We start from the raw sequence: 6,686 nt of genomic DNA, 5'->3' as shown, positions 1-6,686 counted from the left end.
TACCGAATGCATTTATGTGGTCATTTCTTTGATATTCTAAGCTAATACTTAATCGACGAGTTAATGTGCTTTTATAGTTATGACCAGTAAAAAAATTATATTTTTGGTTGCAGTTTGGTATTCAAAGGTTTAAAAACAATATATTTGATCCTTTGAATTGATGAATGTAAAACGCCGTTAAGCCGGCAATACCGTTTTTTCCTAAATTTATTTACTTGGCCGTAAGCTAAAAAAAATAAATGGGTTTATAGTTATACACCGCAGTGTATTTGTTCTGACTTTAATGGTTCAAGGACTTTGGACAGTGTAGGTAAAATACTTAAAGGACGAAATTGGACGAGCTACACGAAGACCTATTCTTGGCTACAGGAATCACTGTTGCAACCTTCAATGGATTAAGGAAACACGAAGTTGTTATACCATGATTTATCACGTATATAAGGGTTGGTAAGATATGTTGTAGAATTATTTTTATAAAAGGCCCATTCTTTTGCAACCGAGCTACAAAAGAACACTCGCTTAAATGACGAAATACACGCAAAGCAACAACACAAACTTGGCTATTTATCCGAGTTCAGCCAGGTCGGTTAAAACATACGCGACCTGACGAGTAGTGTTGTTAAGTGAAAAAACTGCTCAATTGTGAATTGTTAATGGAAAAGTGGAGAGGGAAATTTTTGTTTTCGTATATACATGATATATATTTTAAAGAAGTATATATATTACGCGAATACCTCGCATAATTACTAATTTCTATTTTTTTTGAGTGTCTACATCCCGTTGAACTAATCACATGTTTCTTGCCAGCTACCGGCAGGGTTGCTTAAGTGGCTAAAAGGAAATTTTACCCGAGTGCAGCGTTCTTTTGTCGCTCGCTTAAAAAAAATGCAGCTATAGTTACAATACAAATTCTGGCACTGCACTGAACTCAAACCTTTTACCGACAAACATAACAGAAGACAGACATAGCATAAGAGAAATCAGTACGGCAAGCAAAAGCAGCGTTAAGAGTGTCGGGATTAATTGAACATTCACGACAGTCACTGACATGCACATGACGATTTTTACATTACTCCACAAAACAGTATTCCGGAGAAGAGGGTTTAGCATTTTCGAGAAGTACTTGCGGGTTTCACGCCTAAAGAAAGGCCAGTATGCAGCTCTCAAGATAAGCAAAAGCTCCATTAAAAATTACGCACAGGAAATAGGTAAGAAATTTTCTTGGGTAAAATTTCCTTAAGGCAGTACGCAGTTCTCAGAAATTTGCTACGCTTTCTACTGTGGTTTTCTAAAATTGTTGGTGAAAAAGATCACAAGGCAACCCATGTTGCAACATTTATGCCCGTTCCATTATTTCTTGAGGGAAGAGTTTCAAATATCAGATGTCAAAATTCCAATTGAATGTACATACATATGTATGTATGTATGTGTAAAAATATACGTACATATATCACGTTTGTGTACATTACATTAAACACTTTTTATATGGTGCTAAGCAAGAAATATTTAGAAACATAAAATTTCATTTCGTTTTGTACTAAAATACACTCTTTTGCACTCTATGCATAGGAACTTATATGCTAGGTATGTATGTACATATGATATTTTGACCGGTTTTGGCATTTGGCATTCGTCTTTTGTTTATTATTTTTTTTTTTTGTAAGAGTCTAGAGGTATTCAACAAACACTATATAAATTCAGATTTCAAATATTAGAAAAATTCTGCTTATTTGCACCAAAATTTCAAACTTTTTAATCACAATTTTGGTATGCAGTTTTGTAGACCATTTAATTCTAGTGTAATGAAGTGCAAGTTTCAAGCTGCTATAAAATCCCGTTAATTTTTGGCAATTTTTTTTTGCTGGCAGTGTTCTCCAAATAAAAGAAAATCGTCCAACATACTTTTGTATAGAAAAAACGTGAAACACCTTCAATAAAAAAAAATTATTTTTGTTAGCTGGCTGCAAATGTTTTTTGATGTTGGCTGTCGCTTCACCTGAACATATGAAAAGTAATTCTAAAGAATCGGCAAAAAATCGGCGAAAAAAAGGCTGATGCCGATGCTAAATTTTGTGCCGATACTAGCCGATGCCGACGCCGATTAATAGGTCGGACTCTAGCACTTATAGCTGAACAATATTTTTACGAAAACTCGTTCTCAATAAGCTCTCTATATTTAAGACAACTAATATAACTGCAGTGAATGATAGTTATAACCGTTAAGAATCTCTAAAATCTTTTGCAGGTCCAAAACATTGTCACCAAAACAATCAAACCGAAATTTTTTGTACAGAGGACATACTCCAATCAAATGATGGGTTTCTTCAACAGCACTTAAATTGCAAACTGAGCAGTTTACAGAAGCGACATTTTTAAAAGATCTTGCAATAAGATTTAGCAAGCCACTCCTTGCGCGGAAAATCATCGTTAAAGTAGGTAGAATCCGTAGGTGAAGTTAGCAAACTCTTTTTCAATCAATATCCATATTAACACATTCATAATCTGACAAAATATTTTTTATTTTCAGTTTTATTTCAACATATACCTTGTCAGGGGCGCACCCAGGAATATATTTTAGGGGGGGGGTTTTATATTTCTGAATATATATCACCGGAAAATACTGAAAATTTGCTTCAGATAATACGCTCTTTAAAATACATTCATGCAAGTTTTATGTACAGTATGTAATAAATAAATAAACGTTTTAAAATCCATAAACTGCACTTTATTTACAGGTTAACAGAAATCAAACGCTTTTAACCGACTTCAAAAAAAAGGGAGGTTATCATCTCGCCGGAATACATAACTTTGGACCACGTGAACCGTTTTCAATAATCCTTTTTTTATTAGAAAGATAGTACCTCAAGGTTCGTCGCGTAATTTGTTTTAGAGATCCGATGATTGGATCATGAAGAAATTAACGGTACCCCTAAATTTGAAGTCGGTTGTGTTCTTTCCTTAAAAACTACTTGTTTAATAAAAAGTTCTATAAACTCAAGATGCGCTCAACTTTTAAAAGTACCTAATAAAAAATTTTAAAAGAGTCAGTAAAAATAAATTTATTGATTCCATAAATTTTTGCACTTTTATGTACATTTTTTCGATTTCTGGTTTCTGGTTTTCGATAGAGATGGTGAGTTTTCACGATTGCTAAATTTTTTTACACCCGAGCGCACTTGTGCACAAGGGTATATTAATTTTGTTCACATACCGGTTGTTTGTAACAGCCAAAACGAATCGAGATAGATATAGACAAATGTATACATAAATGATCAGGATGAAAAAAGAAATCGATTAAGCCATGTCTGTCTGTCCGTCCGTATGTCCGTCTGTCCGTCCGTGCGTGTACACGATAACTCGAGCAAAAATTGAGATATCTCAACGAAATTTGGTACGTAGGTTTCCCTTAATCCAAGGGAGGTTGGTATTGAAAATGGGCCAAATCGGATTGTAACCACGCCCACTTGCCATATAACGGTAATTTCCAGAAATACGAAAACTGCGATATTTTAGTAACTACGGAATATAATTCACTCAAAATTGATATTTACAATAATTTAATAATTTAGACGAAAAATAAGAATATTATACATTTTTTTGAAAATGGGCGTAGCCACGCCCACTTATGGATAAATGTGTATATCTTGGTAACCGCTGCACCAATTTCTTCTAAACTTGGCCTTGGTTCAACATACAAAATCGCCGAAAATTTTTAAAATCGGACGATAACCACGCCCACATCCCATATAACGGTAATTTAGAAAATCTTCGATAAATCAGTAAATATTGAAGCTTATTTATTCAAAATTGAAGCTTGCAACAATTCTTTACCAATAAATACGTTTATGGTAAAATTTTGGAAAATGGGCGTGACACCGCCCACTTATGATCACATATACAGTGACGAGCAAAACTGTAACATGGTGTAACACTTTTTATTTCAGCCACCGCTATCCTTCCAAGTTCTAACGACTTTCATACTTTTGTTGTATATTCTTATTGGTACACCCCTACTCCCTCTCTCATAAAGATTTGAAGTCAATCCAACAACAATAATAAAACCAGCAGGCAAAAATGTAAATTAAGGCAAATGTTACAGTTTTGCACTCACTCTCAGGTTTGCATTTTAAAGTTATCTTTTACTTAGTTGGAAGTCAGATGACTTTTTTATGTATTGTAATTTATTCAAGAAGTGATTACCAGTAAATAATATGGTTAATCAGTAAACATAAATATAAATAATAGATTTACTGCGAAAACGCGGGACCGTAGGAAATGTGGCAAAAAATTGTGAAGTTCGCCACATGAAAATGTTAAGACTGAGAAAAAATATAGCCCAAAAGTTATTGAGGACAAAGGAAGTCTGCCAAAAAATATTACGGTCCGATATCTTGCGAACTTAGTAGCAAGTAGCGCTGCAGCAACTATTACAGAAGCGCTTAAGGTATTAAAATTGAATGCAAATCAGTAGACAGCGAGGCGAAAAATTTTCAAATTGAACGCAAAGCCATAATAAAAGAAGAAAAAACATTTTGATACATGTGCGAGAGTGGTAGCATTTTGCTGGATCGCACGAAAACCGGACCGTTGCCTATTGGGATATGTTAGGCAATAAAAAAACGCATTTTTAATATTTAATTGAAGTTTGGTTGGTCTGACAAGAATAAATTAATCACTTTCAATCAGATGGCCGATCATGGTATTGGATCAAAGGCCCAAATTATGCCTAAGCGCATCATGTAAGGCAAACTGTGAATCACAGTGGTCGGTGAATAATAGTTTGGGGTTGCAAAAATATTATTGGTCCGTTAGTACGCATTATGCGTAAGGAACAGTATCTGTTCATATTTCAACAAAATTTGCAAGATGTGGTCGAAAAATTAGAGTTTCTGCCGAAAAATCACCCAAAACACACTGCACATGTTCGCAAAGACTGAAGGCAAAAGCAAAAAGTTGCTATTTTGAAATGACCTCTACAATCCGCGGATATAAATCTCGTCGAAAATTTGCGAAATCAACTAAAAGCGCAGCTTACTAAGTATCCAAGTCCGTCCAATGGAGTACATGAGCTCTGAAAGCAAACCAAGGATATATGGAAGGCTATACCTCCAGAATGTTTACAGAGATACAAATAAGGTATGCCAAATCGCATCCAGGATCTAAAAAAAGCAAAAGTATACTGAACATTGTGTTAACAATTCTTTTTTTTTGTGAAAATCGTCAAAAAGTTATTAAAAATATATAAGTGCAAAACTGTAACACATGCCTCAATTTACATTTTTGTCCGCTGGTTTTATTATTGTTGTTGGATTGACTTCAATTCGTTATGAGAGAGGAAGTACAGGTGTACCAATAAGAATATACAAGGAAAGTATGAATGTCGTTAGAACTTGGAAAGATAGCGGCGGCTGATATAAAAAGCGTTACACCATGCTACAGTTTTGCTCGTAACTGTATGTAAATCGGTAACCGTTCTACCAATTTGTACCAAACTCGGTGTGGTTATTGTGCTTGCCACATATATGCAAAACGTTGAAAATTATTGAAATCGGACTAGAATTTCGGCCGCTTTTCATATAACGGTAAATTTCAGAAATGCCTGAAACTTCCATATTTCGAAATTTAAAGACGGTAATTTACTCCAAATTGATACACCCCGGCTTACCATGTAGCGGTTGCTTTCGGAAAGGTGAAAAAATATATGTATTTAATACTTGCGCCGGGTATTTAATGTTCGGCTCCGCCCGAACTTAGACTTTCTTACTTGTTAATATTTCGAATACCGAAAAAATTAACTGAACTCTCAAGAAAAACGAAAAATTCATATAAAACGACGGACGAGAAATGGAAAAGAAATTTTCTTCTACCAAAATTTCTTAAATCAGTTTGCAGCTCTCAAGAAAAAAATGCTCGTATATTTATTTCCTCATAGAAATTTACAGCAAAAGCAAAGCGCTTTTTCAGGCAACAGAAATTATAATAAATATTTCTTATAATTTCCTTGAGCTGGATTCTTAGCTTTAAGATACAGTTTGTATTTGAGGTTATTAGTTTTAGGGGGGGGTTTGAACCCCAAAACTCACCCCTTGTGTGTGCCAATGTACCTTGTTTATACCTACGAAAACAAAAAACAGATTTGATTCAACACATACATATGTATTTCTTTCTAACGTTTACAGGCTAACCTAATATCCGCGGCTTGCGTTTTGGTACGCACGCAATCGAATTAGTTTTTTTGCGTCGCCCGAAATTGGCTTGCTTGCGTTTGCATTTGATTTCATTGTGCGAAACGTCAAATCAAAATGTCACGCAGAACAAAAATTGGAAATTGAGTTAGCTTCATACGCACGCCGTTCAATTTCGGTTGGTCCCATACAAGTTGTATGTGCATGAGAAATTTTTGACACTAAATTGGCGGCGTGCGTGAATATTAGGTTAGCCTGTTATTCCTCAGTCTTTATACCCCACTCGATAAAACCGTATTGAAAAGTAAACAAACTCCGTTAATTTTATTCGACATGTAGTTAATAATAAATTTCCGCGGTGGACCGAAAAGGAACAGTAATACAAATTTATTATAATAACAAATACAATTAAAAACGGCCTGTATAAAGAAAAAAAACAGCAAATTTTGATTTCGCGTTAAATGAATTATTCATTTATACGGGTTTTCTAACCGATGTGAG

Source organism: Rhagoletis pomonella, unplaced genomic scaffold (genome assembly GCF_013731165.1).
Source record: "Rhagoletis pomonella isolate Grant_MI unplaced genomic scaffold, Rhpom_1.0 Rhpom_scaffold_00033, whole genome shotgun sequence".
NCBI lineage: Eukaryota > Metazoa > Arthropoda > Insecta > Diptera > Tephritidae > Rhagoletis > Rhagoletis pomonella.
The sequence above is the reverse complement of the archived record's forward strand: the minus strand, read 5'-3'. Positions refer to the sequence as shown.